The following is a 22,930-nucleotide window of genomic DNA, read 5'->3' as shown; positions in this document are numbered from 1 at the left end:
TTGGGCCTAGAGAGATGATATTCCTCTTAGAAGTGATATTGGCCTTTAGTGATGTTATTTCCTCTTAGATATGAATTGGGCCTATAGAGATGATATTCCTCTTAGAAATGATATTGGGCCTATAGAGATGATATTCCACTTAGAAGTGTTACAATCCAATTTATAGGTCATGATGACACCAACTGTATCCTGCCAATAGGTAAGCCTATACCATAACCCAGAGCTAACGCAATGGGTTACTTCATTAAGAAATGCCAATGCTGGCCTAAATAAATGAACACAATTAATAAATATAAATAAGGTGTTTTAAATATATAAGCAATTATCATATGATACGAATCCCATGTCCTAGTAGAGTCAGTAAAAAAGCATCTAATGTCAATAATACAACCCACAAGAATTTAGAATATAATCTATAAATCTATCTCGAATACTAAAGACTGAATAGAAAAGATAGAAGGAAATGAACGACTCAGACTCCAAGAGCGCACCCTATCTCTGAAATATCAACATCGCACAAACTCGAATCAACGGCAGAAGCTAGTACTCAGATCTTTGCCAAAAATGTACAGAAGTGTAGTATTAGTACCAAAACATCGGGTACACAGTAGGCAAAATTGTTTGAATGAGCTAAGCCATGATATAATGCAAGATAAACCTAGGTAAGTCAAGGTATATAATCAAACTTGAATCATCTCAATAATCACTATATAATATGAGTAATTAAACCTAAACATTAGTATAACATAAGTCAACAACACATACCAACATCATCATGCAAAAGAAATAGACAATTCAAAACCATAAAGCATCACAAGGAATATATACAAGAAAGCATAAGTAACATATTGACACTCATACACCAACTACATAATAAAGTATAGAACTCATCACTGCATCCCATACTATGGAAGAGTACGCACAAGAGGGATAATAATACATTTAATGAATGACATATCCAAATCTCTTCATTATTCCACCAAATTCCACATTTATCATCAATTAGATATTTTATCGAACTTTCTGTAGATACCAACATTGACCATGTAATTATATTCCATACTAGTCCAATTATAAGCCACTTATCATCAATACCCATTAGCAACTATTTATTTGCTAGACAAAGATTATTAACTATATCATTAGACTCCTAGGCACCATAGTCATTCATTAGACAACTATTAACCATAAAGCTATTTTAATAGACAACATCCCTGAACTAACTATTATTTATCACTAACATTACTCACTAAGTGAATCGTTATTTTAAAACTAGTTTTGCTGCTTACTAACTAGTCTTAATTAATCACGTAAACAATATCCATCATGAACCCTTAGTTATCATTAATCATTAACTACACTACTTTATATGCATTTAGCACTAGTGAGCTACTACAGGTATAAAAATGTCAACAACCTACCCACATTAAATATAGACAAGTGTATATACATATGAGCATTAAATTTGGCATACATAGAGCTAGCCAGATTCAAATCGGAAGATCTACACATAGGTATATCAACAATCACTGTCCGGCTTTGCCGGGTATGTAATCATGATGATCTTTCGCCGTATTGGGCATTATCATAATAATCACAACGTCCTCTGTCCTTACCGGGTAATAATACTATCATCATAACCTCCTACGAGCTTGCCAGGTATCAATATCATCATCATAGGAAACTTATTGTCAATATTAAAGAACAAGCCCAATAAGTTCTAAAGTAAATGACAAGCCCCACGATGGCTAAAGTAAAGGACATAAAAGGAGAAGCACGAAGACCATACCTCCATATTTCCCTATTCATTATCAATGTCACATTATCACCAAGTGTATATATATAGGCAACATGATTATTATAAGATATAAGCCACTAATCTAGTCCATTAGACCATAAGAAGAACCATAAGCATTATTATGAGTAATGGCCTACAAAAAATCTATTCATAGGCCCACTATTAGCATAAAGAAAGTTTTTTCTAACTTGAGTAATAGAAAATCCCTGTCTTTATTTATCACATGGTTATGGGCTCCTTTAATAGCATAAATAATACCTCATTATTGCATCATTAATAATTGTAGACAATTAGGCCATGAATATTAGTTCTAATAGCATCACTATAGCTTCAAAAGGGGCATTTCCTAGGCATTTAGTAAACATCTAAGGTCTACAAGTGTAACGCCCCAAGAAACTATCTTGAGATGTCACATGGTGCTCAAGGCCACACGTGGCCTCAAGCTAACCCTTTAAGCCTGTAATCACTTTTAGAACTCATTATAGTGCAAATTATGCAAAGATAAAGAGAAATAACCATGTCATGAACATACTGAAACACGAATTATTACTTCCCTATACAAACAAAATACTGAAATCTCTGTACACGCTGGTACACTAGTCTGACAAAGCCTCTACTACATAGTACTGAGGAGCCATTCGGACAGATCCCCAACTGACTCATACTGAATCGAAAGTAAATAACCATCTATTAACAAGATAAAATCGAAGACACAGGTCCTTGAACCATGAGGATTCACCAATCGTAGAAATGTAGATGAGGGTACTCAAAGATCACTGTCGTTGCTGAGACTGAGCACCTGAACCTATATTATCATGAGAAAATATAGAATACAAAAGAGTATGGGAGTTAGTACTTGGAATGTACTGAGTATGTAGGGGTGGATGAAACATTTTAAATAATATCATAAATGTATAAGAAAATCATGCATGCTGACAATAATAACTCTCTTTGCTTAAATTATCTAAAAATCATTTCCGTAAGTCATTAGTAATAACATATGCTTCATAAATCTCATAAATCATTTAACTCAACTCAAACTCTTTGACTCATGACTTAGAGTGACTCGGTAACTCATGGTACTTATATCATTATAGATGTGGGAGTTTCTTATAACCAACATAACTAAACCATGTGAGCCGCTCGGAGTCCAACATTTTGCCTTCCTAAGGAGAGAACCCCAAATTGGTGGGGATGTCGTACTCTTGCCAGGGAGTACAACCTCAATCTCGTTATCACAATCCCATACTCAGCCTCTGGCCCACAATTATCAACATTAATCTTATGGTGGCATGTACTTTCGGGGAAATACCATATTTCCCGCTCGGTGCTAAATATTCCTCCCAGACTCATCTTAGAATGCGTTAGGGAATCCACCTTAATCAATATCAACTCATGGGTCTATTTTAAAGACCAAAACATAAATATATATCTTATCTGCAAATCACAAACATCTTATGGATTCCTAACCCGACTCAACTCAATCCAATCTTTCTCAATATCAAGTACATTTGCTTTTCGACTCATTTTCAAATATCAAAGCTTCAAGGAAACATCATAGGACTCATTATTGACTTTCAATCTCAAATATTGATATATATACAATATTCAAATTTCTCGTAGAAAGGCATAACTCATGACGCTTGTCTTAAATTTCTTAGAAATCATTAATACATAATGACAATATACAACTCATGGGGTAAATTCTCAATTTAAGAAACATGATGGTGAAATAATAATAAATATCAAACTTATTCAACTCAAATATCATAAATCATAAATAAAGAAATTTGGGTGTAAACCCACTTGCAAAATCTTGTAAATCAATAATAGAAACTAAATCTTTACGCACAAGAATGAAATGAGTATTCTAGTTCAAGCCCCACATACCTTGGATTATAATTTTGGAGATGTAGAAACTTGTTTGGAACTTCTTCCTTACATTTTTGAGCTAAGATCCTTGATGCCTTTGACTAGGGGAGCTTAATTCTTGTAGAACTTGGTGAAATCTACGGAAGATCCTTGAATTTATTGGAATGAGTTTTGATTTTTGGGTTGAGAGAAAACCCTAGTTTTCTAGAAAATTCTTGGAGTAATCGGAGAGAAATAGGAGAAAATGATCTTATCTTTACTACTTTGATGTATATATAAGGCAATAAGGAGCGGAAAAGACCAAAATGCCCTTTTGAAAAAGCTGAAATTCGCTGATCGGGGCCTGTGACGGCCGATCTGATGGGCCATCAAGTCTCCGGACGGTCCACACGATCGTCTGTCACTCGAGTGCCAAAACTGGAACGTTCTACCTCAACGTGACGGTTGAAGTGATGCTTCATCAGGAAACTGGCGGTCCACCAAGTCGTCCGTCACTCGAGGGCTAGAAACGAGACATTCTGTCATAACCTGACGGACCCCTTGAAGGTCTGTCAACTTTTTGACGGTCCACCATCTTGGCCGTCACACGGTGACCAGGAAGAGGGGTCACTGACTTAGCTTCACGGGACACTTGACGGTCCACCAAGGACCTTACGGTTCGCCAGGTCGACCGTCAGACCTGGGCGATCCGATATCGCTAAGTAAAACGGCTATAACTTCCTCGTCCGAAGTCAGATTTCAATGAAATTGGTATTGATGGAAAGATTATTCAATGCTCTACATGACTTTAAACATCAATCACTTTGGAAGTCATACATATCCACTCAAAAGACGGATTTAGTCTTAAGAAACAATTGGGGTATTATATTATCTCCACCTTGGACACATTCGTCCTCAAATCTTGCCAGATAGGCCAAGAATAAGATAAAATGAGGACGTATACCTGGAACGACTCACATCTAAGGGCTCACTTTGCTCTAAACTTTTAGGTAATTCCCCAAATGCACAAACCATAGAGAGAATAACCATATAGCTGAGTACATTAGATTAGAAGGAAACTGAATTAAGGTAATAGTACCTTCAGCTTTATTTGAACTCGTGGAGGAAAAGATCAGGGTAACTGGCACGTATATCTGCTTCTACTTCCCTAGTGGCACCCTCGACTGATTGATTTCGCCACAGAACTTTAACTAAGGGAACTCTCTTGTTCCTCAGCCTATAGACTTGATATTCTAGGATTTCAACTGGGTTTCATCATACGAAAGGCTGTCCTGAACATCACAACCTTACAATGGATCAACAACAATAGAGTCTCCAATATTCTTCTTAAGCATAGAAAATGAAACACAGTATAGGCAACTGATAACTCAGCAGGCAACTCAATCTCATAAGCTGCTTTCCCAACACGATTCAAAACTCTATAAGGGCCAACATATCCTGGACTCAGCTTCCATTTCTTTCCAAATCTTTTCATCCTTTTTATGGGTGAAATTTTCAAGTACACTATATCACCAACTTCTCACATCTATGTACAACTTTTGATGAATCTGGGTTGTCTTCAACCTCTCCCAATTTAACTTAACTTTATCCATTGCCTCAAATACAGCATTAGGTCCAATCACAACAGCGTCACCCACCTCGAACCAACCTATGGGTGATCTACATCTTCTTCCATATAAAGCTTCAAATGGAACCATTCCAACGCGAGCATGAAAACTATTGTTGTAAGCAAATTCAATCAATGACAAATGTTCATCCCAAATTCCTATTGAAATCAAGAACACAAAGCCTCAACATATCCTCCAAAGTCTCTACAGTCCTTTCAGCCTGGCCATTTATCTGCGGATGAAAAATAGAGCTAAGATAAACTTGGGTGCTAAGACCCTTCTGAAAGGCTCTCCAAAACTGATAGGTAAACTGAATACCTCTATCGGAGATGATAGACAACGAAACTCCATGCAAACGGACTAACTCTCAAATATACATCTTAGCATAGTCCTCCGCGGTGAAAGATGTATGTACAGATAGGAAATGTGCTAACTTAGTCAACCTGCCTACAACGAACCAAATAGAATCATAATGATGATAAGAGAGAGGTAAACCGGTCACGAAATCCATATTCACCACTTCCCACTTCCAAGTAGGAATGTTAAATTCTTGCATCACACCACCAGGTCTCTGGTGCTCTATCTTTACCTGCTGGCAAGTTGCACACTTTTCTACAAACTTGCTATATCCTTTTTCATACCATTCCACCAATAAATTTCCCTCAAATCGCGGTACGTCTTGGTAGCACTGGGATGAATAGAATACCGCGCGCCATGCGCCTCAGCCATAATTCTCCGCCTCAGATCATCAACATCAGGCACATATAATCTATTCTAAAATCTCAATACATAATCTCCCCCGAGGGATAAAACCTCCACCTTTTGGTTATTAACTGACTCTTTCAGTTCGACCAAACGAGAATCCGCATCCTGGTTCTCCTTCACTTTCAAAACTAGGGAAGATTCGAAACTACTTTGGACCCAAACATTACCCTCAGCTGATTCAAGGAATCTAACACCTAACCTAGCCAAATGATGCACTTCACGGGCTAAGTCCCTCTTATCTTCCTTAACATGTGCTACACTACCCGTGGACGATCTGCTGAGGGCATCTGTTACTACATTGGACTTACCCGGGTGGTACAACACACTCATATCTTGAAGATCTGGATACTTGTTTGGAACTCTTCTTAGACTTTTAGGACAATATTCTTGAGGAGTTTGACTTGGAAAACTTAGTTTTTGAACAACTTAGAGAAATTCATGGAATATTCTCTGAATTTCTTAGAAGAGGATTTGGATTTTGGATCTTGTAGAAACACTAATTTCTAGGAGATTCTTAGAAGATTGGAAGAGAAAGGAGAAAGAATGAGTGGCTCTTCTCCACTTTGATATATATATAAAACCATATGGGAAGGAAATGACCAAAATACCCTTTTTTATGGAAATGTAGAAATTTGTTGATCGGGGCTTGTGATGGTCGATCTGATGGTCTATCAAGTCTCCTGATGGTCCACCAGATCGTCCGTCACTCGAGTTCCCAAACTAGGACGTTCTTTCTTGACGTAACGGTCAAACTGATGGTCCATCAGGAAACTGGGGGTCCACCAAGTCATCCGTCACTCGAGGCTAGAAATGAGACATTCTGTCTCAATCTGACAAACCCCTTGATGGTCCATCAACTTTTTGACGATCCACCAACTTGGCCGTTGCACGATGGCCTGAAAAAGGATTTATTGCCTTGGCTTGACGGGGAACTTGACAGTCCACCAGGTCGACCATCAAACCTGGGCGATCCGATACCATTGAGTAAATCATCCATAACTCACTCATCTGATGTCGGATTTTGATAAAATTGGTATCGATGAAAAGCTTATTCAATGCTCTACATGGTTTAAGCATCAATAACTTTGGAAGTCATACATATCCACTCAAAAGACGTACTTAGGCTTAAGAAATGATCGGGGTACTATAGCAAGAGGACTACATCAATAAAAAATTTAGGTGGGTAAAGAACCGCCTTCTCATTCCCCAAAATACATTCTAAGTACAACTTCTATCTGGGACTAGGCTAAGATATCTAGACCAACTGCTAGATGTATAGTTGGCAACAAATAGTCCTAAGGCAAAGGTATTTCCTAATACGACATCTAAATTAACAATAGTAACTAAGGCTCTCCATCAATTTAACCCACTACGGTCAACTCACCCACAATATGACTGACAAGGTCACTCCTATCTAGCTAAGATAACTAAAGCACCTTTATGCTAACCATTAGAAATGAAGTCAAATGCATAATATTCAGGCATATAAGAAAAAACATTTGAATCTATGGGTTTAGGAGTCCTAAGTGATACAACTATACACAAGTCTTACCATTCAACATTCCAACACCTAAAACCCATCACAATCTAGCAAGATATCACAATTATACAATAACAAAGTTCAATCAACCAGGAACAAGCCTAACCTACCTTAAATCCAAGAAAGCTTACAAATTTCTAAACTCTCATTTTTCTATTCTAAGAAGCTTTTTCAACGTGCCAAGATACAAAAAATACAATCTAAACATTATAACGAGAACATCTATAGCCATATTGCACCATTATACTTTGGGTCAAAAATGACGCCAAAACCCCAAGTGGGTCCTACTTACAAAAAACACATTTTTGAGGTCATCCCGATGTTTATACACAATCAATTAATCATAACCCTTATGAAATAGGTGAAAAAACAAAGCTTATTTGGACTAAAATTAAGCCCTCAAGCTAGTTGGAATTTTTTTCAAGAATTCAAGCATGAAATGGAAGGATTCATACCTTAAAGACAATGTTAATTAGGAAAACATATGTTAACTAATCTCCCAAGACACCACGAAGACTTAATTTGAGTTCAGCACACTACTTTAGGGTTTTCTTGTCTCAAGAAAGAGTGAAAAGTACCTAAATCGCAGCCTAAAGGGCATTTAAATACCCATCCTAGGCAAAGAGATGCTGCTACCATACACTATGGACTGTGATCGCGATAGTGCTATCGCCATAGGTCTTTCCGCGATCATCGTTGCATGATCACGATGATCCTTGGGTGATCTCCATTGCACCAAAAACATTGAAATTTTTTCAAGTTTCAAACAGTTCCTCTATATTCAACCGAATGCAATATACGGAAATGAACTATGTAACTATACTAATTTGATGTTCTAGATGCATTGGCAAAGTCAGATTTTCCATCCAAGGTCATTTTGAATTTTGACCAAATATGGGTCCTATACCCAAACATCCAATTTTCTATCTTTCTGACCAATAGGTCAAAATATGATTGGGTGCATGGGACCCGAACCAAAGGTCTACTGAGCCTAATATCGATATTTTGAAGCTGTTGGCATAATTGGAATTTGTACCCCAGATCATTTTACTGAAGTTCTTTCTTGGTAGGCATTTCGAACAAGTGAATACTTCAAAACAAGGAATTGGCTCTAAAAACCAAATAAAGTGTACTAACTTGGTTAAATGAACCATAATCACCCAAATGCCATCATAACAATGGGAAGTACGAGGCAACCCACTAATAAAGTCCATAGTAATTTGTTCGCTATTTCACTTAGGAATGGGCAACCCCTGATTCAAACCATCTAGACGTTGATGCTCGACCTTTACCTGCTGACAACATAGGCAACATGCTGCAAAGTTTGCCACATCTCTCGTACAAAAACTCCACTAATAATACTACGACAAATCTCTATATATCTTAATTTTATTGGGGTTAATGGAATACATAGAGTTGTGACCCTCATGCAGAATTGATTAAATCGAATAAACTATTCGAGGAACACAAATATGACAATCAAACCTCAAAATAACCTCAAAATCAGTAGTGTGCCTCCCACACATACTGCTTGACACCTAATCATGAATGGAGCAAACCTTGCAATCCTCGTACTGATGATTACAAATTTGCTCAAATAATGAGGACCTTACCTTTACACTAGCCAAAATCCTCCTAGGATTTAAAATATCAAGGCAAACCATAAAATTAGATAAGTACTGAATGTCCTATGCCAAAGGCATTTGAGAAACTTAAATGCAAGCCAAACTAACCATTCTCATTACCTTACAACTTAAGGCATCAACTACCACATTTGCCTTATTCAGATAATATAAGATGGAAATACCATATTACTTAAGAAACTCTATCCATCTAAGCTATCGAGCGTGAAGCAGTTGCTGGGTCATGTGATGCTAGAGACTACAATAATCAGTGAAAACCTTACATGAGCATCATAAAGATAATGCCTTAAAATCTTGAGAGCAAAACCCACCCCTGCAAACTTCAAATTATTTGTGGGGTAGTTTCTCTCATGCACCTTAAATTATCTAGAAGCATAAGTAATAACACAACCCTATTCCTTTAAAACACAAGCTAAACCAATACCAGAAGCATCACAAAACATGATGAATCCCCTACTTTCTTAAGGAAGAGCTAACATGGGTGCTGATGTGAGAAAATCATTGAGCTTACCAAAGCTTGACTCATAATTCTCAGATCATCAAAAAGGAACCTCCTTCTAAGTCAACCTAGTCATAGGGGCTAAAATAGTAGCAAAACCCTCAATGAATCATCTATAATAATAGGCCAAACCAATGAAGCTATGAACCTCAGTCGGAAATATTGGCCTAGACTAATCACGAATCGCCTCAATCTTTGCTGGATCTACCATATTAAAATCATTAGACACTATATAGCTAAGGAATGTCATTGACTCAAACCAAAACTCACACTTAGAGAACTTGAAAAAAAGTAAATGATCCCTTAAAGTATGGAGCATGATTTCAAATATTGTGCATGCTCTTCTATACTTTTAGAATACACAAGGATGCCATCAATGTATTCAATCACAAAGGAGTCCAAATAAGGCCTTAATAGTTGATTAATCAAATCCATGAATGCAGTTGGGGAATTAGTAAACCCAAAAGACATCACTAAGAACTCAAAAATATAATAACGGGTCCTAAAAGTTGTCTTCCAGACACCCTCTACCCGAACTCACATATAATGGAAACCAAACCTTAAATTAAACTTAGAATACACAGTTGCACCCTGAAGCTGGTCAAAAAAGTTATCAATTATAGGCATAAGATTACGGTTCTTCATTTTCACCTTATTAAGCTGCTTATAATCAATGCACATATGCATATAACCATTTTTCTTCTTCTCAAACAAAATAGGAGCTCTCTATGGGGACACACTCGGTAAAATAAAACCCTTACCAAGAAGATACCAAAATGAAGAATGTAGCTCCTTAATCTCAATACGATCTATACGGTAAGGTACCATATATTTAGGTTGTATGTCGTTCCCTCGGCCAATAGAAAACTCAATCTTATGAACAAGGGAAATACTAGGCAAGTCAGTAGGGAACACATTAGAAATCTCACAAATAATAGGCTTAAAGTCATGTAATGGACTCTACATATGAGTATCACAAATATAAGCAAGATAAGACTCATAAATACTCGAAATAACTCTCCTAGAATGAACATAAGAGATAATACCCATCGTTTCCTATCTAACTACTCTCTACCATAGACTGAGGGTACACCAGACATGGGTATGGTAATAGTCTTGGAAAAATAATCTGTGACCATATGATAATCGAATAACAAGTCCATGCATAGAATTACATCAAAATCTAGCATATCCAAAATAATAAGATTGGCACAAGTATTAATATCACTAACTACCATAAAACATGATCTGAATACTCAATCCATTACTAAAGAATCACCCACAAGAGTAGATACACGCAAAGTCATAGATAATAAATCACTACTCCACTCCAACCATTGTTCATAATAAGAAGATATATAAGAATAATTAGACCCCACATCAAATAAAGTAAGAACTGACCGGCAAAATAAAATCATACCTGTAAGCATAGCATCCAAAGTCTCAGCCTTGGGGCTACTAGGTATACATATAACTGATCGTGCCAACAACCTAACTAGCAGCTAACCAACCTCCAATCCTACCTGCTTGAGAAACTTCTCTAGCACCCTAGTAACCACCTTTTTGACTATGAAAACCACCTCTACCTAAGGGATAAACTACTCTAATAGGGGAAGAAACCTAGGCTAAAAGAACTACCATTCTATGACTAGGGAAATCTCATAAATAGTCATGAGGATGTCCATAAGTAAAATAGTAGACCTAAGCATAACTAAAATAAATATATTTGGCTGACCTAAAATAACCAAGCCATCTAGAATGACCCAAAGATGAACCTTTCAAAGACTAATCACTGGCTTTACTAGGGTGACCACTAGCACTAGACTCACCTCCATAAGTAGAATGATGAGTTTCTTGAACTGGTTAACTAGGCTGACTTTGAGGCTAAAAAATAAATATAGAGGATACCCAACATGAGAACTACCACTTATTAATTGGGAACCACTACGAATCCTACTGAATCTACCCTAAAATCATGGAATCTTATCATGACTCTCATAACTTCTAAGATGCATCTCCTCTATTACCATATATTGATCTGAAACCTCAACAAAAGTGCTACCCATAAGAAATAAAATTTTAGTAGCCATACATATAAGGATTCTCAACCCTTTAACAATGTATCAAACTCTCTCATACTTAGTTTCTAAAATAAAAGTTGTATGCCTAGCTAAATCATGAACATGAGCGTCTAAATCATGAACATGAGCGTCACACTCACCTTTTGCCATGGAGCTTTGCTCTAATCTGGGAAACTGATCCCTTAAATAATCTTTTAGGCTCGCAACATATATTTCTCCAAGATAAACTTAGAGAATTAAGTGTGAGAAAGAAGAAGATCAGACTGGTCTAGAATCCATGTAACCTCTCCACCAATGATTAGCAGACAAGTCCAACTGAAATATGATGTAATCCATACCATCAGTCTCAATAAGGCCTAAACCATAGAGAATGTCCTCACAAGACATAAAAAACTGACACGCTTCATCTCCTAGAGAAATAGAAAACCTTAGTGAAGCCAACCTCTAGAATCCACCTAGTGTTTTTTGTTCCTCAGAAGACATAGCAGGTTGGGTCATAATTAGTTGAGTTGCTACCAACTGAAAAACTATCAGTGCAGGGGGAACCTTAACTCTAGAAGTTATAGCTGCATGCTGCACCCCTGTCTTAGTAGCACTATAATAAATAGATTGTGCATCATCAAATGAGACACAACCAATAATACAAAAAGTCTTAATTAAGGGATTTCTGAGCAATAAAGAGGGAATAAAAACTAGTGGAGCCTGGGCTTGTCCTTGGCCCACCGTCAGCTGTGGCGGAAGAATCTCAGGCTTATGTGTAGAAATAGGGTAAGGGTAAGGCAGCGTATCCTGGATTCTAGCTAGGGATGCACCCTGAGGCTATTCTCAAAATCTATGTTGTCCAGAAATAGGAGTAGGATCCTTAGGCTTGGTATTGCGAACCTCATTTCTATAACATTAACATGTGGCATGGCCATCTATCGAAGAGTAATATCAAGGGAATGTTCTATAAACCAACTCAAACTCTTAGCACACTATGAGTTAAGGAACAAAGAGCTCCTAATGATGTCCATAGCCTTCTACAAATAGGAAACATATATCATATTTCTATTTTGTAGGACTCTAGTTGGCACTTGCTCTTGTACCAATATTACCAATGAAACCTAACCTCTGATACTAATTTGTCACGACCCAATTTACAGGTAATGATAACACCTACCAATCCTGCCAGTAGGTAAGGAAATACTATAATCTTGAGCTAATACAATGGGTTACTTCGGTAGAAATGCAAACATAGGTCAAAATAAATGACCACAAGTTATAAATATAAACAAGGTGTTCAAAATAGATAAGAAACGATCATAAGATAAAAATCCCATAACTTGGTGGAGTCATAACAAAAGCATTTAAAATCAATAATACAACCCAAAAGAGTTTTAAATATAGTCTATACATCTATTTTGAATGCTACAGATTGAATATAAATGATAGAAGGAAATGGGTGACTCAAACTCTAAGAGCACACCCTATTTCTAGAATGAAAAAAATGCATGAACTAAAATCAAAAATGGTAGATAGTACTCGGATATGCACCAAAAAGGTATAGAAGTATAGTACGAGTATTGAGGTCCCATGGAAACACAACCCTTTTGATGCTTAAAAGAAAGAATATATGCTTTGACTTAGGATATTTTAGTAGGTGTGATGTGGTTTTGTGGTTGTTTCAGGTGAATAAGAGTCTTACAGTAAAATTGGAAGAAAAAAATCTGACAATGATAAAGTCTATTAATCGTATGAGTTAGCTTATAAGTTGTACACCAATCATATGGTTCATAGGTTTACTCAGAAGCACAACAATAACAAAAGTCATGCAAGAAAATTAAGTGAAAAGTGGATATGAATGGAGAGTATGAATTGTAATATGAGGCTACGAATCTTATGAAGTCGTTGTTCAGTGAATATAAACAAAAGTTAAAGTGAGAGTTAAATTCACAAAAGAAGATGAGTCATAAGACCTAAGTACGTCTCAAAAAGATCAGTCGTGAACAGACTAGTGTCTAGAGCATTGAAAGATTAAGGCCCAGGTGGTGACGAGTGAATACCATGAGTCATGTGGTCTAGTTATGACCCATGAGTGTGAGTCATAAATACAATAAAAACCTGAAGCCTTGGTACATCAGTCACTAGAGTACTTACAACTAGAACTGTATGATTCTTAAGAATACCTTATCAGTGGACTACGCAAGTCACACAATATGCCAATATACTTTTCCCATTTTTTTAATTATGATTTCTAGGATATTTTGAGATACTATAAATACATTAGGGTTATTCCTTTACTAGGTTATGCACTATTACATACTTTTACATTACTTTTACTTATTGAGATTTTTATTCTTTAGATTATGGATTTTTATTCAATTGAAAACTTCATATTTTATTCCTCTTACTCATGTAAAACTAATTACATGTATTCTTTATTGATTATCATAGGTTGATGCATGAGCATGAGTGATTATTTTCCCTGCTAGTGTTGTTGTAACCTTTATAGATTATCTTCATAAAGGATTTGAGAGATTCATATATTTTTATTTTGAATTTATGTATCTTAATCTTCTTCATATTAATTTACATCATAGATATTGTAGACTCTTGGGGACTACCCATATTCGAGAGCTTTTTCACAAAGGAGTTTGAGATTAGAAAAAAAAAAGATTAAGATAGTAATTTGAGATTCACGTCCATCTGATAATTCTGCCATCTCATCTAATCAACTTGAGACCTAAAAGTTGAAAGTTAAACTGGGGTTATAAATAAGGAGTAATAAGGTGACACCTTGAAACTCACAAGGTAAAGGGTGAGGCTTATTATCACGTTCACAATATGGTTGATAATACATAACCTGTTGACTTTACATGTAGAATAAGATAATAGGTGAGTATAACATAATAAGTTTACAGAGTTAAGAAACCTTGGGGAACACAGTCCTACTATTCATCTTCTAGTGTTTACAAATCCAAGAATTCAAGCTCAATTACTACTTACAGGTTACTTCAAATTCCCCTTGTTACTTTTTTGAATTGCTCATGGATTTTGTCAAGTTTGAGATATTTTTCAACATTTTCCCAGTGGGTTTGACCACAACCTAGTTTGGGTTACTATATTTGACATCGACCGCAACATACTTTCTTGGAGGTTAGTTTTTGGGAGAGATCAAATTTTGGAGCCATTATTGGGGAAAATGTTGTGAATTGTTAATTGAAGTTGGTGAAGTTTGCTGGTTTTATTTCCCTTTATTGATTTGCTATATGCCAATGTATGTCAAACACTAGAAGAGGAGGCAAGCCCTTACTCCTTTTTTATCTAGATCCTAAATGAATTCATCAAAGACTAAGAAGGATGTCAGAGTAAGTTCATAATAGTGTTCCTACGGGGGTTGACGACACTTAGATTGTATCTCATTCCTCAACTAATGATCCACAAAATATTGGTGATAAATAATCTAAGAAATTATTTATAAAAGCAGCTAACAAAGCTAGAGTAGATGAAGAGGCACGATTAGATAAAGAGCCTAGGTTAGCTCAAAAACTAGTGCTAGCCAGGCCAAGACTAGTGGACGAGTGTCGAGATAGAGTTCAAAGAGGTAGAGCTTCGATGAGACCTACATATTAGCATATTTATCCATATGATGAAGATGAGGACATGGGATATGCTAAACTTGCTAAAATAGGAGCCATCATTCCTCCTGCTCTACCCTTAATGTTAAATTTGACATTACTACTGAAGTGATCCAATTGCTGAACTTGAAAGGTGCATTTTTGGGATCAAAAATAGATGATGCAAATATGTATCTTACTAATTTTATTAGGATCTATATGTCATACGCTATTTCAGGGGTAGAAAAGGAAGCTTTAAGATTAAGGTTATTCCCATTTTCACTAAATGGATAAGTATCACTATGGTTAGGGGAATTTTTGAAAGGTTCAATCACTACTTGGCATGAGTTGCATAGAAAATTTGTTAACAAATTATTCCCTTCTCCATGGACGTTACAATTGAAAGATAAAATCAGTAATTTTAGATAGCTACCTACAGAATCTATATATGAGGCATGGTTTATGTTCAAAAAAAAGCAAAGCATGGTACCGAATCATAGAATCACAGGATAAAATTAGTTGGAAATCTTCTATAGATCATTGAATGTTTGTTCCAGGGTAAAGACGGATACAATTTTTGGAGGTGTCTTCATGTATCTTCGATGGAATGCTGCACAATAAATACTAAGTGATATTTTGATGAAAAATTGAGGCATGCATACTAGAGATGCCTTCACATAGTATAGGTACATATGCTATTGGAGAAGCTAATAGTTATAGAGATGGTCATGATAGCACAAGAGGTTGCATAACGTTTGACATAGATTAGGATTCTTATAAAATAATTTGCAATAATGGGTTCTGAGAAAGTAAATGCAGTAAGGGCGCAGAGTTCTACTTCTAGAACTTACACGACTGAGTCTAAAGAAGAAACAAGGTACCTTGATCATTAGTTGGTGAATTTCCAACTCCAAAGGCAAGGGAGTCAAGGTCGGAACAATTATAATAATAGATACATAGGTAAGAATAGGGACTAAGATGGTGATTAGATACACATAGATGACTACCAAGATAAAAGTGATTGATATATACCACTATCAGTTGGGATACTAAGTCTAGAATGGATGCAATGTTGTCCAAACTAGTCAAAGGCAATGAAAATCGAGAGAGCTATCTTAAGGATATTAACACAGACCTTTTAGGGCTGAATTAAAAAGTTGAGTCACATGCTACCATAAACAAATAACAAGACTAGTAGTATGGCAAGATGTTGGCCACATTAAATTAAATGAAGCCTGGCACTCTTTCTAGTAATACTATGTAAAACCCAATGAATGACAATTATCGCCTTCCTATTACAACTTGGAGTGGTAAAACTACCATGGATCCATCCGTACCTACCTTGATCTATCAAAAAAAAGAAGATGACCATGTTGATATTGAATATTATAGCGAGAAAAAAAAAGGAAAAAATAAATGTGAGGAGCTAATTTTGAAGATTATCTCAAAATCTCACCCCATTTTTTCGCAGATATAGAAAAAAAAGCAAGAAGAATGAAAATATTAGAAATTTTTATTTATGTCAAATGAGTTGTCTGTTAATATTCCACTTGTAGAAGCATTTGAGAAAATACCTGGTTATACAAAGTTCATGAAGGATTTAGTCACCAAGAAGTTGACAGTATGTTTTGAGCCAGCTGACAATGTTCATTAATGCAGTGCTATTGCTACTACATCATTGGTTAATAAGAAGGAGGATCTGGGTACATTCTCTATACCTTCCACCATTCGATCTTGTAAATTTTCTCAAGCACTATATGTCATAAGTGCTAGAATTAATCTTTTGCCATGAGTAGTGTTTAAGCAGTTGGAGTTGAAGATACCAAAACCCATATCGATAAGTCTAGTGATGGAAGATAGAACAATGAAGAAGACAGTTTGTATTCCATGTGATGTATTGGTAAAGGTGGCTTCTTTCATATTTACTGGTGATTTTATCGTACTGGATTATGAAGTAGACTTTTAAGTTTAGATTATTTTAGGTAGGCTATTTCTAGCTATAGGAAGGATATTGATTGATATAGAGTTAGGACATATGATGCTCAGACTCAATGATGAGAAGGTGACATTCAATGTATTCCAATTCATATGCTAACCTAATGAGCTATGATTAGTATCCGTGATTGATGTTTTTAAGGAGGATATAGTCTCATTCCATGATCTTGATGTATCAACTAATTGGGATAATACTTCTGAGGTTGTTCCTATTGATGAAAGATTTGTTGTTAAAGCCTTAGAAATAGTGATCATGAACTTTGGCAGCGATGCAATTGATGACTACGATGAGATGGTATGTGCACTTTATGGGAGCAGGTTTTATACTTTTTCTCCAAAGAAGCTTGATTTGGATCTAAAAAATAGAACCACTCCACCCGTTTGCCCATCTATTGAGGAGCCACCCATATTAGAGTTGAAGGTCGTCCCTCCATATTTGTGATATTCATTTTTGGGGGCTATAAAACTTTACTAGTAATCATAGAAACTGACTTGATACTGACAAAAGTAGAAGCTTTATTATTAGTGCTATAGACATTTAAGTGGGATATAGGTTAGTCTATTACAGATATTATGGGTATCCCGCCTAGGCTTTGTACTTATAAAATCCAACTTAAACTGAATTGATTTCCAAGTATACAATATCAGTATCATCTTAATACTTCTATAAAGGGGGTAGTGAAGAGAGCACTAAACAAGTGACTAGATACTGGTGTAGTGTATCCCATTGCTGATAGCAAGTGGGTCAGCCCAGTATAATGTGTTCTAAAAAAAGTTGTATTACTATTGTGCCTAATAAGAAGAATGAGCTAGTTCCAATAAGTCCAGTCATAGGATGGAGATTGTATGAATTATAGGAAACTCAATACATGGACCAAGAAGGACTACTTATCGATGTCCTGTGTGGACTAGATGCTTGACAGACTTACGAGCAGAGGGTGGTACTATTTTTTGGATGGGTATTCATGCTACAACTAAAATTCTATTGTTCTAGAAGACCAAGAAAAGACAACCTTCACTTGTCCATATGAGACCTTTGTATTTAGATGTATGCCATTTGGGTTATGTATTGCTCTAGCTACTTTTCAGAGATGCATGATATCAATCATTTTTGACATTATAGAAGACACCATAAATGTATTCATGGATGATTTTTTGATAGTTGGTGGTTCTTTTGATGACTGTCTGGTTCACTATCCAAATGTTCTTTATAGATGTAAGGAATGCAACTTGGTACTAAATTAGGAAAATATCATTTCATGGTTAAATAAGCTATTGTTCTTGGGCACAAGATTTCAAAAACATGTATAGAGGTGGATAGAGCTATGATTGAAGTGATTGAGAAATTACCTTGCACCAATTTCTGTGAAGGGAATTTAAATCTTTTTAGGACAAGCTGGTTCTATATGCGATTCATCAAGGATTTCTCAAAGATAGTCATTCTTCTCTGTAGGCTTTTTGAGAAAAAGGTGAATTTTAATTTTGATAAAGCATGCTTGAAGGCCTTGGAATGTTTGAAAAAAAAGTTGATGATAACACCAATCATCGTGTCCCCTAATTGATCTTTGCCATTTGAGATTATGTGTGATGCAAGTAGAGTGGCCTTAGGGGCTGTAGTAGGCCAATGAAAATAAAAGATCTAACATCCCATCTACTATTCAAGTAAGGAACTAAACCCTTCTCAAAAGAACTATACTATTACTGCTCAAGAGTTGTTAATAGTGGCTTTTGCATTTTAGAAATTTTTGTCTTATTTGATTGGGGCAAAAGGTAGTTATACACACTGATCATGCAACATTAAGGTACTTAATGGGAAAAAAATATTCAAAGCCTGAACTGATTAGGTGGGTTTTTTTGCTGCAAGATTTTGATTTCGAGGTCAAGGATAGAAATGGCACTAACAATAAAGTTGTAGATTATTTTTTTATACTTGAAGATAAAGTTATGCAGAATGTTGAAGTTGGACTCGAGATTGATGATAGTTTTCCAGACATGTAGATATTGGCTGCTTCTCCAGATCTTATTCAATGGTTTACTGATTATGAAAATTACCTAAAAAGTGATCTAGTTCCAGATGATCTTTCATTCTAGCAGAGAAACAAATTTATGCATGAGGTAAGGAAATTTTTCTAGGATGAGCCTTACTTACTCTAAATTTGTGCAGAAGGGGTTATTTAATGATGTAATCCTGAAGTGGAAATAATGCTCATCCTTAAGGCTTGTCATGCCTCACTGGTTGGGGGTTGGCAAGGAGAAACGTACATAGCTCACAATATTTTGCAATGTAGGTATTATTGGCCAACAATTTAAATGGATGTTCATGATTTTATTTCATCTTGTGACCAATGTAAACACCAAGGTAACATCTCTAGGTGCCATGAACTTTCTATGACTCCTATTTTAGAATTAGAATTGTTTGATTTGTAGGGTGTTGATTTCATGGGACCTTTTGTGAGCTCCTTTGGTATGAAGTTTATTCTAATGGCGATGAATTATTGTAATACCCCAATTTTTCTTTAAGTCTAGTTTCATCCTTAAAAAAAGTAAGGGCTGACTTTCCAAGTGAGAAATATTTTTAAACCGTGTATAATTTCCCTAATATTGACTTATTGTCATGTGGAGAATTGAATAAGCTTTCCGTCGATAACAAATTCGTCAAAAACTGATGTCATGGTAAAGAGTTATGGACGTTTCACAGAAAGCTGTCTGAACTGCCCATATGCGACGGGCAGGCCGAAGGACCTTCGAGCTAGCGATGGACCATTTCCTATAGCCGTCTCCATGAGGGAGTAGTCACATTCACTGGCCAAGTGCGATGGTCAGGATCGATGGACCATTGAGCTTGCGACGAACCATTGCCCCAGGCCATCGTGATGAGGCAGTAAGACTCAGTTCTGGTCCAGGTACGATGGTCAGTCAAATGGACCGTTGATCCAGTGATGAACCTTTGTACCCTACCACCTCTTATCCTGTTCAGTGATTTTTAGTCATTATAGGAAGGGCTTTTCTGTCTTTTTCCATCCTTTTTAGCACGTATTTATATCAAATCAAGTCTTATAACTTCATTCTTCATCTACACCAAAAAAAACTAGGATTTCTTTCTAGATCAAAACCATTATTTAAGAAAACTCAAGAAACCAAGAATCTCTTCAAGAACCTTCAAGAAAGAGTCCCCCTAAGGTATGTTAGATGTTGATTCTTGGGCTCCTTCCATCAAATAAGACCAAGAATCATTTTCAAAATTACAAAGTTTATGTATTTATAAGATTTCATGATATATGTGTATTGAAGTTCATGATTATGTGTTGTTGAGTTGTAATTCATGCTTTTGAATACAAATTGCAAGTCTTGATCTTGATATGGGTTGAATTACATTATGTCCATGTTAAAAACCTAAATTTTGCAAGTTGGTTAGTGTAATCATGATACTTGGGTGTAGTATTTGTTGCATAACCAAAGTATTCTCCCCACATGTTTGAGAAAATGCTTATGTGAAGGAAATAGAGTTGATATAGCATGGTTAGAAAGAAATCCCCAATTATGTATAAGTTCATGTAAGCCAACTGTTTGTTCAAAAGTCTTATTGAATGATTTATGATATATTGTATGCATTCCCATCATGTGTATTCCTTATTAAGTGAACTTTAAGATATTGGTATGCATTTCCTATACCTTTATATGTTCATGATATTCAAGTGATTGGTGAGATGTCACATTGATTATGTTGTGGATGATAGCCTATTGTCATGTCATGTACGAGTTGTCCTATTTTATGATATTTATGTTATCGAGTCCTGGGGATATCTAATACCTGAAATTTAGCTTCTTGTCAAGAGCAGAGTCAATTTCAAGATAATCTCAGTAGTTTTATGCTCATCAAAATTCAAATAGTTGCAGAACTTATGGAAATTTAGTGATCTCAGTATAAGTGCAATCCAGTCTCAGTATAAGTCTAATCCGACTTAATATTCAGTTCCGACGCAAGAGTATTCAGAAGTAATTAGTATTCAGTAGTACTCAGTAGTATTCAGTATTTAGCTCAGACTTCAGTGAGACTAAGTAGGGTAATAAGAATTTAGTAGCATTTAGCCAGATAGTAGAATCCAACTGGCATTCCATCATATAATGGAACCAAGTAAACTCAGTCATATCTGTCAATGAATATGAATAGTAACAGATTCAGCTCGGTTAAAGTTCACCTAAGAATCAGTTCAGGGTCATTCAATTTGGAATATAAACTAGTACCGAGCGAGTGCAGGGATGATGGCTTCCCCATTTAAGAGGTAGAGTCATTAGTAACAGTCCCTGAACTCCAGAACTATGTAGCCAGTGCAGGACCAGAAATCACCCGTGAGATTAAGGCTTGAGTATCATACTACCTTAGGCTTGACTTCCTGTTCAGGGTCACCCTTTAGAGAGGCTTGACCATAGTAGAGTTCTTTACTCGTGGCATGGTATTGACACGCTTGCAGCTAGAGAACTCTCACAATTGAAGTTTTAGTATCAGTCTTTAGAGTAGAACTCAAAAATCAGGGCTATCAGATACAGTCACCTATCTTATTAAGGAACTTAGATAGTTCCATAGATTCATAGACCACCCACTATATAGGACTAGTCTTACATAAAGTTAATCTGTATCAGTAATAGTAGATCCATAGATCACCTATTAGATAGGCCTGATCTTAAACTCAGTCCATCATTTTTAATATTAAAATATTCAGAGATCTTCCGCTAGATAGGTCTAATCTCTGATAGAATCATTCATTATCATTATTAGTAGATTCAGGGATCATCCGTTAGAGAGGTTTGAACTCAGATTTAGTCAGTCGATAGTATCAAGCTCAGAACTTAGTTATTGATATCAATACATTCATTTATTCTATATTCCAGAGTTAGTAAACTCAGCTATCAACAATAGTAAACCCAATCATCAGTAAGTCAGTAGTTAGTCACTAGTATTCAGAGTTCGTATTCAGTGTTACTATGATTCCAGTTTTGGTTTGTGCGTTTATGCATATATCCCTATTCAGTATTCTCATGTTATTAAGTTAAGTAATGTTCTTGTATAAGCCCTTGCATTCAACCTTACCTCATCTAGCATACCAGTACATTTAAAATATTGACACAGACTTTTCTATGCTATGGTGTCTTATACCATAAGTTCAGACGTATAGGATCCAGAGTACCCATAGTAGTCCAGACTCAGTCAGCAGCAGTAGACGTAGTAGTGAGTCCTCTTCATTTGAGGATGGTCTGTATTTGAGTCCAGACTCAGTCAACTCAAGGCTTTGCTTGTTTCCAGGTAAGTTGAAGTCTAGATGGTATAGTCTATTTACTTTGCTAAGAGTGTTACCATATTATTCTCTGAAATTGAAGTAGGATGGTAAATCCCCATTAAAGGTAAATGGTCAATAAATAAAGCATTATATGGGTGACACAAAGGAAATTAATTTGATTTTTGAGAAAGACGTTGATAAAGTCTGAGTAACTAAGGTAAGTGAGGCTAGTTGGTAAATTCTAGTATCCAACTTAGC

Source organism: Capsicum annuum, chromosome 5, assembly GCF_002878395.1.
Source record: "Capsicum annuum cultivar UCD-10X-F1 chromosome 5, UCD10Xv1.1, whole genome shotgun sequence".
NCBI lineage: Eukaryota > Viridiplantae > Streptophyta > Magnoliopsida > Solanales > Solanaceae > Capsicum > Capsicum annuum.
Note: the sequence above shows the minus strand (reverse complement) of the source record.